This window comes from Microtus pennsylvanicus, chromosome 5 (genome assembly GCF_037038515.1).
Source record: "Microtus pennsylvanicus isolate mMicPen1 chromosome 5, mMicPen1.hap1, whole genome shotgun sequence".
Taxonomy (NCBI): Eukaryota; Metazoa; Chordata; class Mammalia; order Rodentia; family Cricetidae; genus Microtus; species Microtus pennsylvanicus.
Genome location: NC_134583.1, coordinates 124,571,813 through 124,584,079, shown reverse-complemented (window position 1 = coordinate 124,584,079; position 12,267 = coordinate 124,571,813). Strand labels below are relative to the sequence as shown.

Genomic DNA, 12,267 nt, shown 5'->3' with positions numbered 1-12,267 from the left:
CATTCTTTATTTAATGCATGAGTTTATTTCCAATATTTTACTTAAACCGATGCGATATGCTGTTGTGGTGGCGCAGGGCTTTAATTTCACTCAGAAGGCAAAGGCAGGCGGATCTCCGCTCTGAGTTTGAGTGCAGCCTGGTTTAAGTGGTTAGTTCCAGACCAGCCAATGATACATAGTCTGTTTAAAAAAAAAAAAATTGAAGCAAACATTTCCCGACATATATACTTCCGAGTTTTTCCAGTGTTTTTAGAGAATTCACTTATTTCTAGAAAGAACTTCTGAGTTCAGTCTTCCCTATTTAAAACAAAACCAAAAATAAAAACCTGCTATAGCGGATTTAAATCCGTGGCCTTAAACTAAGGCTAGTTCGCTCGCGATGCCTTTTGGGAGTTGTAGTCTTTGCGATGCTTGCTGGGAAACGTGGTCTGAGCCTACTTCAGGAAGCGGGCGTGGACGAACCTGAGGAAAGGAGGGTTTTAGGACCCGGCGGGGCACGGCGGACTAGGGTTAAGGATCGGGGAGGTCGGGAGCGCGCCCGCGATTCCGGAGCAGTGGCGGCCTTGCCGGAGTCGGGAGCGAGCAGGCCTGCGAGCAGCTCGGGTGCTGGAGGAGGAGCGGGGGGCTCGGTAAGAGGCACGGGCCCAGCCGGATCCTGGAACCTGGCCAACCCCCGCTGGTCCGCCCTAGTAGGCCTGGACCCAGAGGCGGCCCTGGGGGCGGGGCCTGGACCTGCCGCGGGGCCGTGGGGGGTGACGGGGCAGAGGGAGGGCTGTAGCTGCCGGGGCTGCTCGCGGCGGGCGTGTCGAGCCCGGGTCGCGGTTTGGAGTTCGCTCCCGCTGCTTTCGAACGCCCGCTACCCGCCTGGTCCTGCCCCTCGGAAGTCGCGCCGAGACCTCCGGATCAGGGAGGAGCTGACCTTTGACCCCAGTGCGGGGCTGACCCTGAGTGGGTCAGCTCCTAGGCGAGGGCAATCTCTTCCTAGGGAGGTGGGTCCCTTGCGAAGTGTTCAGATGCCTTGGAAGGGCCGGGTCCTGCGCTCTTCAGTCTCCACCCGACAGTCTTCAGCACCCACTTCACGCAGAGTTCATAAACCCACTTTGCTTTCATGGGATGAGTGGGTGCAAGCCGGGACGCCCACCTCTTCCCTGGCGGGTATGGGGGAGAAAGAGAGCAGTCACTGGGGAAGTTGAGTGCTGTCCCTGGCGAATGGGACAGTGGATGGATAGTTGAGCCATGTCCTAATAAATGTTCCTGGACTATCGGAATCTCCCCAGCTCTTTTTTCCAGAAAAAGTTTTAAACTTAAGAACAAGCATGGTGTTTAAACGTGGTTTGTGTTAAAGCTACCATAGGTAGCCCTGTATCCCTGGCCGGTTCGGAACTAACTGTGTAGACCAGGCTAACCTCCAGCTCGCAGAGATCCTTCTGGCTCTCCCTTCCAAATGCTGTGATTTCAGTACCCCACGGTGCTCAGCTTCTCTCTTGCCTGTGATTTAGCACAGTTACTTGGAGTTGTCGTTGGTAGGTTTTAGATTGGATTTGTACGCAATAGTCATTTCCTTTTGAAGGCTTTCAAGACAGCAAATCAAACAAGGGATTTGATAACTCCTATTAGGAGTGTAGAGGGAGTTCTCATTCTTTTCTTAATGAATAAGCAAACCTTTAATGTGTTTTTATTATGACAGTCATTATGCCTTGTCATGTTTAATATTGCTCTCAGCCCGTAGGAGGTTGAAACAGGAGGATTACTGAGAATTTGAGGCCAGTCTGACATACACGTTGAGTTCAAGGCAAACTTGATCAACTTAGTCTCCCAAATTACCAAACATGAAAACAAACGTCAGACAACTCAAAACCCAGAATTTGGGATGGAGACATGGCTAGAGGCTAAGAGCGTTTACTGCTCTTTCAGAAGATCCCAGTTCAGTTTCTTGTTCCCACACTAGGCAGCTCACAGCCACTTGTAACTCCAGGTCCCCAGGATCTGGCGTCTTTGGCTTTTGAGGGCACTTACCCTTTTGAACACCATACCCATACACAGATACAAACACACATATTAAAAAATAATAACATAAACGTGAGAACAATAGCCAGACTAACCCAGAATATGGGGTTTCACACAGCACAGCTTAGGAATTCATAAAGTTTGGAAAGTATTGACCACATATTTGAAGAAAGTTCTCTGGGAGTGTGTGTTAGGAATCTGTAAAGCCATTTGTACAAAGGGAAGATTCATTGCCTCAGGTCTCGGTCAGGAGATCTTCGCAGGGAAGATCATCTGAACTGTGTGCTGAAGGTTAAGCAGGAGCTTGCACAATAAACCTTTTGAGTCACAGAGGCACCGTGGGGTGTGAAGGGAAAAACCCAACATGGTGTTTATGCGGGGGGTCAAGAATTCATCCCAAACAGAGTGTATGCTGAGGGGTTGTCTGGAGGGGAGATTGCAAAGAGGGCAGGGAAGCCGCTGATGCTTTAAAAAATTATTTTATGTGCATATATGCCTATATATGCCATATGTGTGTGTGTGTGTATGTTTGTGCGTATGTGTGGGGACCTCTTGTGCCTGGTGCCTGCATAGGCCAGAAGAGGGCATCAGATCTCTTGTAACTGGAGCTGCACATGGCTGTGAGCTGTCCTGTGCTGGGCCTTGAGCCCTGGTCCTCTGGAAGAGCACCCAGTAGTCTTAACAGCTGAGCCATCTCTCCGGCCCTGTTACATTTTTAGCGAGTGGCAGAAGTGCAGATTAAGAGACAGATAAGGAAAGATGAGATAGGGTTGTTAGAGTAGTACCTATTTTATGTGATGGTTGTAAGGAATAAACACAGAGAATTTAACGCATGGAGAGTAGTGCCAAATGCTAGTCAGTCTCCGCTGTGGTGTGTGTTAGGGCATTTCATCTTCTTCAGATCGGAGGCCGGCTCTGAAGATACGGAATTGACTGAAGAATCCTACATTCAGGAATCAGAAGCGGAGCAGTGATAGGGTGAAGACGGTGTCTTGTCCTGGGCCCGTGAGGGCTTTAGGGAGATGGCAGCAAGAGTGCAAGCCTGCTCTGCTTTCATTTTGGAAAAAGGCTTGGAGTAACTAGCAGTAGAGATCTGGCTGGTTAGGTGAGTTGTTACAGTGTGGTGCAAATGGCAGGAATGACGAAGAAACCAGAAGGGCTTTTCTACTTGTTTCCTGGCTTTTTGGCTAGAAGTTGGGGAACCTGTTGTCCATGCTCGTAAGAGAGCCTGTGCCAAGAAATCATGTGAAAGTCAGTCAAGTCCTCAGGCTTTCAGATGGAAGGGTAGCTCGAAAAGGAGGCGTCGCATGCACAAGGTAGAAAAGCCTACGTTTTAATGATGTAGGCCAGCGAATGTGGTAGGTCTTACAGAAGGGTGTAGGAAGCAGGTAACTAGATGTTTCTCTTCAGTGTTAGGGATAGAACCCAGGGCCTCTCTGGAATGGGATGTAGCCAGGCAAAGTCTACACCCCTGGCTTTGCCTAAATGCGCGCGCATGCGCGCACACACACACGCGCACGCACACACACACACACACACACACACGCACACACACTAAATCTTTTTATCTGTAGTGACCAGGAAGCTTTAGGAGAGCCAGGTTAGAAGTCTGTTTTTAGAATTGTCCACTATGAGATCCTTTGACTCGAAGTGATTGTTAAAAATGGCCACGAAAGCCAGGTGGTGGTGGCACACGCCTTTAATTCTAGCACTCAGGAGGCAGAGGCAGGCGGATCTCTGTGAGTTCGAGGCCAGCCTGGTCTACAAGAGCTAGTGCCAGGACAGGCTCCAAAACCACAGAGAAACCCTGTCTCGAAAAAACAACAAAAAAAAATGGCCATGAAAAATTGACTTTGATAAACTATTGTTTTGTTTGTATTTTGAGACAGGGTCTTGACATATAGCTCAGGCAGGGCTTGACCTGGCCATGATCTTCCTGTTTCAGCCTCTTGAATGTTGCACTTATAGACACATGATATAACACCTGGTGTTTTGCATGCCCATGTGTGTGCTAGACATTGCTCTTGATACTCTTTGATACAGTTCTCTCACTGAATGTGAAATTTGGTGATGAGCTACACTGGCTGGCTGTTCATTCCCCAATGTTGGGGGTACAGATGCTCAAACTCATCAGGTAGCTGTTGAATTCTTGATTCTTGCCCCCACTCATTAATTCTGGGATTAGAAGCACAAAGGCCAGTTTAGATGAGTGGTTCTCAAGCATTAGAATTACTTGGAGTAGGGTTTGTTAACTTTGCCATTGTTGGCATATTGGGGTGGGTACTTCCTTGTTAAAGAAGATTTCCTGTACACTGTAGGATGCTTAGCAATACCCCTGGTCTCTACCAAGTGGATTTCATTCGTATTTCTCCTGGTTGGAACAACCTGAAATGTCTCTAGACTCTGACAAATGTCCTATGGGGACATTAGAAACCACCGACCTGAAGTGATTATTAAAAATGTAGGACCCCCCCCCCCAAGCTGGGTATGGTGTCCCATGCCTTTAATTCCATAATTTGGGAGGCAGAGGCAGGTGAACCTCTGTGAGTTCTAGGCCAGCCTGGTCTATGTAGTGAATTTCAGGATAGCCAGGCCTACATAGAGAGAACCTATTTCAACAAAGGAACAAGAAAATGTAGACTGTAGTCGGACTTTCCTTGGACTGCCTGCCCCCAAATGACATGGAGACTGATTAATTTTAGCTTAGGCTTGTTCTCAAGTAGCTCTTATAACTTAAATTATCTGTTCCTATTAATCTGCATTCTGCCATTTGACTTTTTACCTCCTCCATTCTGTATGTTCGACTTCCTTCGTGTCTTGCTAGCTTCTCCTGACACCAAATTCACCCCCCTGAGTTCCTCTCTCTGCCTGGAAGTCCCAGCTAACCTCTCCTCCTAGCTATTGGCAGTCCAGCTTTTTGTTAAACCAGTTACAGAGACACATCTTCATACAGTGTACAAATACCTGTAATATTTTCCTGGTTTTGCTAAATAAAAAGGAAAGGGTTTAACTCTAACCCAGTAAAACTATATACAATATGAACAGTCATCAAGTTAGGATTACATTCATAATGTCCATTTGTATTGGGCAAATTCAGAGAAATTACTATATATCCTATCTTGATGAGTCCAAAGTTTTATACCTAAACCACTTTCTATCATAATTTGTATTACTATCCTAAAAATTATCTGTTTAGGCCGGGTGGTGGTGGCACAAACCTTTAATCCCAGCACTCGGGAGGCAGAGGCAGATTTCTGTGAGTTTGAGGCCAGCCTGGTCTACAAGAGCTAGTTCCAGGACAGGCTTTAAAGCTACAGAGAAATCTTGTCTCGAAAAACCAAAACAATAAAAAAAAAAACCCTTTTTATACCTTAAAACATTTTCTTAGATAAACAACTTAAACTTTTATGTCTTTCAACCTTATAAACTTTATATCCATCTCTTTTGTAAGTTTCTTTTCTGAATTTGGTAAGAAAGAAAACAGTTTAACTATCTAATCTTCAACCCCATCAGAGACCTGAGAAGGATAAAAATATTACCTGAGTAAATAGGAAGTGTAGAGTAAGCAACGTCCAAAACTATAGAAATCACAGAAAGCTGGCTGCCTGGACGGTCCCCCAAGGCTCATCTGCAACACTGGAGCATCAGTTTTCGACCTTATAGGCCTAGAATATCTGACAGACTTTCTGTGAAGTAGGATTTTTTTTTTTGGATTTTCGAGACAGGGTTTCTCCGTAGCTTTTGGTTACTGTCCTGGAACTAGCTCTTGTAGACCAGGCTGGTCTCGAACTCACAGAGATCCGCCTGCCTCTGCCTCCCGAGTGCTGGGATTAAAGGCGTATGCCACCACCGCCTGGCTGAAGTAGGAATTTTGGAGGACTGTCCTGCTTTGCCTTGGCAAAGTTTGCCAGTAGCCTTCTTTTGTGTCCTGCTTGTGCAGTTTGAACAGCATACTGTCAACAGTTGAGACAAGGGCAGTTTCTTGCTCAATGGCTAACTTTGCTACAAACAAAAACAAACTCCATATGGAGCCTCTTTGATGCTAATCATCTTCTCTGAAGTAGATTGGTACTGCCAGGAACAGAAGTATCTCACTGCCATGAAAAGCCTATGTTATCTTAAATGCCATGTTCTGTAGGTCTCTGAAGTGTTTGAAGACCCCCTGTTCATCTAAAATAATTGTTTTATCTTGAAAACATATCTAACATGATTACAAATTTGATTGTTATAGATGACTAACTACTAACCAGTATCTCTTAATTATCCTTAATAGTTTATATTAATAGCTTTCAAGGACTAGAACTTTACATTACTCTTTTAAGTGAGCTACGTAGGTACAGTATCTTACAGTATGTTGTAACAAAAACAACCTGAAATTTGTATCAATATATAAAGATACCTTAAGACTAGGAAAATAAAAAAGACTAGAACATATATACAGAATGTTATAACCAAAATAACCTTAAATTTTTATCAATATACAAAAATCCATACCAATATAAATATTTGAGATTAATAGTTGCTATTTAGTTTAAAGGTAGATTCAATAATCTACCCTTTTATCCCATCATTCCTATACCCTCCTTTTTTCTTTTCAAAAAGATATCCTTGAATCTAACCTCCCTTGCTTAGTTTCCTCCCTTACTGTGATCAGTAACAATTTGCAGCCAACCCATCTAAACAGTGATAAACATCCATAACCCATCGAATGACCAGAACCCACCCACTCCACCTCTTGGGAGTGTGGGCATCATTGTCTTTTTTTTTTTTTTTGCATCATTGTCTTAAAATTACTTCTGGCTATCTGGAGGAAATGAAATCTTTTTTTTTTTTTTTTTGGTTTTTCGAGACAGGGTTTCTCTGTGGTTTTGGAGCCTGTCCTGGAACTAGCTCTTGTAGACCAGGCTGGTCTCGAACTCACAGAGATCCGCCTGCCTCTGCCTCCCGAGTGCTGGGATTAAAGGCGTGCGCCACCACCGCCCGGCGGAAATGAAATCTTTAGAGAACCCTGAGAAAATTAAGGTAATGGTCAAGTCCTGGGAGAGCTAGCTGTATCATTTATTTTTCAGTTTTTGTGTTGTGGGAAGGTGCAGGTTTAACTGAAGTACTTGCTGGAGTGTGTTTGAGGCTGAACCATCTTATCTAACAGCTTTGAAGTTGTTCTGGATGCAGATTTTTGAGGAAACTGCAACAGAGGCTTTCTTGATTGAGATCGATACCAAAAAGCCCAGTGCACTATGGATTGTGCTACCCCCAGGCAGCTGGTCCTAGGTCGTATAAAAAAGCAGTCTGAGCAAACCGTGGGGAGCAAGCTAGTGAGCAACAATGTGCTGAGCCTTGGCTGTCCTCAAACAGCTCTGTAGACCAGGCTGGCCTCAAACTCACCGAGACCCACCTGCCTCTGCCTCCCCGAGTGCTGGGATTAAAGGTGTACACCACCACTGCCTGGCTGCATCAGTTCTTAATCTTCCCTACTGTAGTTTTAGAGCCTGTCCCGGAACTAGCTCTTGTAGACCAGGCTGGTCTCAAACTCATAGAGATCTACCTTTTTCTGCCTCCTGAGTGCTGGGATTAAAAGTGTGTGCTACCACCGCTCGACTTTCAGAACTCTAAAAATATCAAAGATTAAAAAAAATTAGCTGGGTGGTGGTGGTGCACGCCTTTAATTCCAGCATTTAGGAGGCAGAGGCAGGTAAATCTCTCTGAGTTTAAGGCCAGCCTGGTCTATAAAGTGAGTTAGTTCCAGCATAGCCAGCGCTGCTACACAGAGGAAACCCTGTCTCACCGCCCCCCAAAACAAGCTCAAAGATTTATTATGTATGTGTAAATATGTGTGTCTATGAATATGTGTGTATACGTGCTGAGGCCAGAAGTGTGGAAGCCAGAAGATAACATCAGATGTGAAACTGGAGTCGTAGGCTGGTGAGCCTCCTGTCTGCATAATGGGAACCAAACTGTGAGAGCAGCAAGCTCTCTTAATGACCGAGCAGTTTCTCCAGTCCCCAAAACATTTAAAGGATTGTTCCATTAATTAATTCACTTAGTGGAAATCAGACGACAGCTTTCAGGAATTGGTTCTCTTCCACCATGTGGATCCTAGGGATCAAACTCAGGTTGTCAGGGCTAGTGGCAAACACTTTTTCCTGCTGAGCCACCTTGCCAGCCTTTGAATTCTTTTATAGATTTGAAAAGCAGGGACAGGGAATATAATTCTGTGGTAGAGCACTTATCTCTAATGTACAAGGTCCTGGGTTCATAGCTCCATAGAACAAAACAAACCCAAACAAGCAAAGCTTAGAAACAATAGCCTCAGCCGGGCAGTGGTGGCGCACGCCTTTAATCCCAGCACTTGGGAGGCAGAGGCAGGCAGATCTCTGTGGGTTTGAGGCCAGCCTAGTCTACAAGAGCTAGATTCAGGACAGGCTCCAAAATCCTGTCTTGTAAAACCAAAAAAGGAAAAAAAAAAAAAAAGAAACACAATATCCTCTACACTTTCATAAAGGGCACACCCTGACCCGGGGCTCTAGTGCTTCTGTCTGCGCATGTCAGTATTTTCAGATCCTTTGCAGCTGACTTTCCCTCCATCTCTAAGTGTTCCCTAGAGGTTCAGTTCAGGAGACTGGTTTCTTTCTGTTACTTACGCCTGGTATCGCTTTCTCAGTGAGACTTGTTTTAATCTCCTCGCAGTTCCCTCGGCTAACTTTCCTTCAAGGCACTTGGAGTTGTCTCGCCTTCCTTGCTTTTTTCCTCCTCTTGTAGGATGAAAATTCTATCTGCGGGCATTTTTTACATTTATTTTTTAGGGTTTTTGAGATAGGGTTTCTCTATGTTGCCCTTGCTGTCCTTAGAACCTGTTCTATAGATCAGGCTGGCCTCAAACTCAGAAATCTGCCTGCCTCTGCCTCTCAAGTGCTGGATTAAAGGTGAACACCACCAGCTGCTATGCAGGCAACCCCTTTTGTTCTGTTTGTGCAGTGCCCCTGCTGCTTGACACCTAAAGGTCAAGATGCTCGCTGTGCCCCTGTTGAATGAATAAATGGCGGCTTATTCCGCAAGTACTTTACTTCCTAAGACATGGATGTGGGAATTTACTTAGATTTTCTCTTCTTTCCTAATTTTTTTTTTTTTTTACTTCGCTGAGTTGGTTGTGGTGCCTGGGACTGAACCAAGGGCCCCATACAGTCCAGGCAGGGCGAGCACTCGGCATTTAACCACAGTTCTAGTCTCTTAAAGGTGTATGCCACTGCCCTGCTTAGTCTCTCACTTTAACAAATTTGCTTTAACTCTTTGGTTATATGATCAAAATGCTTTAAGATACTCTACTTCGGGCTGGAGAGATGGCTCAGAGGTTAAGAGCACTGACTGTTCTTCCGGAAGTCCTGAATTCAATTCCCAGCAACCACATGGTGGCTCACAACCATATGTGATGAGATCTGGTGCCCTCTTCTGGCCTGCAGGCATACATGGAGGCTGAATACTGTGTACATAATAAATAAATAAATAAATAAATCTTTTAAAAAAAGATACTTTACTTCACATCTGGTTATAGGAGTTGCCCGCCCCCCATATTTATTTATTTTTCTGGGGGGGTTGGTAGGGCTGGGGTTGATTATGGTGTTTCATGAAGAAGTCTGGGTTGGCCTCAAGGTCACTAAAAACCTGACACCTTCAACTGAGTCACATCTCTCACCTTAAGAGACTTTCCTCTTTTCTTTCTTTTTTATTTATTTATTTATTTATTTTTGGTTTTTCGAGACAGGGTTTCTCTGTGGCTTTGGAGCCTGTCCTGTCCTGTCTCTGTAGACCAGGCTGGTCTCGAACTCACAGAGATCCACCTGCCTCTGCCTCCCGAGTGCTGGGATTAAAGGCGTGCGCCACCATCGCCCGGCAACTTTCCTCTTTTTAAAATTATAAATTTCTATTTTAAAAATTTATTTATTTGTTTTTTTTTTCAAGATAGAGTTTCTATTTGTAACACCCTGGTTGGCCTGTATTTTACTTTGTAGACTAGGCTGGCTTTGAACTCACAGAGACCTGCTTGGCTCTGCCTCCCAAGTGCTGGGATTAAAGGCATGGACTCCCATGCCTGGTTTATTTGTTTCTTTTTATGTGTATGTCTGTGCACCATGTGTGTGCCTGGTGCCTGCGGACATAGGATCCTCTCAGATGGGAGTTACAGACAGTTGTGAGCTACCACATGGGTGCTTGGAATTGAACCTGTGTCCTCTGGAAAAGCAACAGTTTTGTTAACTGCTGAGCCATCTTTCCAGCTCCAGGATATGGCATTGTAAGTTTTTTGTTTGTTTGTTTGTTTGTTTTTGGTATAACATTTTTTTAAATTTTTATTTATGGGCTGGAGAGATGGCTCAGAGGTTAAGAGCATTGCCTGCTCTTCCAAAGGTCCTGAGTTCAATTCCCAGCAACCACATGGTGGCTCACAACCATCTGTAATGAGGTCTGGTGCCCTCTTCTGGCCTGCAGGCATACACACAAACAGAATATTGTATACATAATAAATAAATAAATAAAATATTTAAAAAAAAAATTTTATTTATTATTTATTTGTTTATTACGTATTCAGTGTTCTGCCTGCATGTATCCCTGCAGGCCAGAAGAGGGCACCAGATCAGATGGTTGTGAGCCACCATGTGGTTGCTGGGAATTGAACTCAGGACCTCTGGAAGAACAGCCAGTGCTCTTAACCTCTGAGCCATCTCTCCAGCCCCTTGGTATAACATTTTAAAGATTATTTGTTTGTTTGTTTTTGAGACAGGGTTTCTCTGTAGCTTTTGGAGCCTGTCCTGAACTAGGTCTTGTAGATCAGGCTGGCCTCAAACTCACAGAGATCTGCCTCCTTCTGCTTCCCCAGTACTGGAATTAAAGGTGTGCACCACCACCGCCTGGCAAATTTATTAATTTTTTTTTAAATTTCATTTTATATTTCAGCCACTGTTCTCCCTCCCACCCCTCCTCCTGCCCCACGGTATTGCAAGTTCAATTTTAATTTCCGAGATCCAAAGGAAAACCTGTGAGAATTTTACACTTCTTATGAGTCTCCCACCACCAAACTCTAATGTGCTGAGTTCCATGGGCAAGAGTGCAGGAGGAGCAGGCTCTGTGTTCTCTTTCAAGTCACTTACTGAGCAGTTTGGGCGGCAAACTCCAGCTGCCTGTGATGATGACAGAGACTGTTGAGTTGAGACCCTTGGCTGGATTCTTCTTGCCTCAAGTGGCAAGGAGAATGATTAAAATAATTTCTTTGGAAACTTGGTAGATTGGATTAGAATTATTTTTTCCCTCCTCTTTTATTCCCTTTTGCTTATTAGAAAGTATTGATTGTGAAATAGAGAGAGTTTATTAGATTTGGAGTGGACATTGATTAGCTGTAACCCAGTTATTGATCCTCATAGGGGATGTTGGTAAACACGTGCTTTTTACATTGTAGGAACTTGTGGCCTTGATGTGCCGCTAATCAACTTGTTGAAGCCGAGCACATATGAGATCTATATCCACTTTGAGTAGAATTGCATTGTTTGTGATTTATTTAAATAGGATTCTCTTGGTTTCCAATTTATTTTCCCTAGATAAGGACATCCTCCTCTTGACAACCTGTTTAAGCCACACAGGACTGTTTTGAGCAGGAGCTGTATTTCATGTTTAAGATAAAGCCAGCATCAACACAGTGGAAATTGTTTGAGTCTTGTTTTTTAATTTTTTTCCTCAGTTTTCTTGAGGTTATAATAAACTTGAAAGCTTAGTGAAATAATAGAAAGAGGTCTTAACTAAACTTTTAGGTCAGACATCAGACTTTTTATTGTTGTTGGTACTACAAACTCAGAACCTTCATGTGCCAGGCCAGCGTTTAACCTACTTTGTACTGAGAATGATCACAAATTCTTGATTTTGTCTCCATTTTAGATTCCTCTGTTGAGAGTTCTCTGTTTAGGCCTGTACTCCATTTTTTTAAATTGGATTATGTGATCTTTTGGTGTCCAATTTCTTGAGTTTTTTGTATATTTTGGAGATCAGACCTCTGTCTGATGTGGGTTAGTGAAGATCTTTTCCCAGTCTGTGGCTGTCATTTTATCTTATTGACCATGTCCTTTGCTTTAGAGAAGCTTTTCAGTTTCAGGAGGTCCCATTTATTAATTGTTTCTCTCAGTGTCTGTGCTGCTGGGGTTATATTTTAAGAAGTGGTTCCCTATGCCAATGTGTTCAAGTGTACTTCCCACTTTCTCTTCTATAAGGTTCAGTGTGGCT

At 44.1% G+C, this 12,267-nt stretch overlaps 1 protein-coding gene across 2 annotated transcripts in view; it reads left to right on the top strand.

The window, feature by feature from the left end:
* The first annotated feature begins 488 nt into the window (after positions 1–488).
* The window catches only part of Armh3 (armadillo like helical domain containing 3), a 195,752-nt gene continuing 183,973 nt past the window's right edge, over positions 489–12,267 (top strand). The window contains exon 1 of one of the 2 annotated variants that reach the window (XM_075974238.1): positions 489–629. The gene's annotated coding sequence lies outside the window, so the exon portion shown is untranslated. The remainder of the gene's footprint in view (positions 630–12,267) is intronic. The other variant, XM_075974239.1, reaches the window with a different exon arrangement.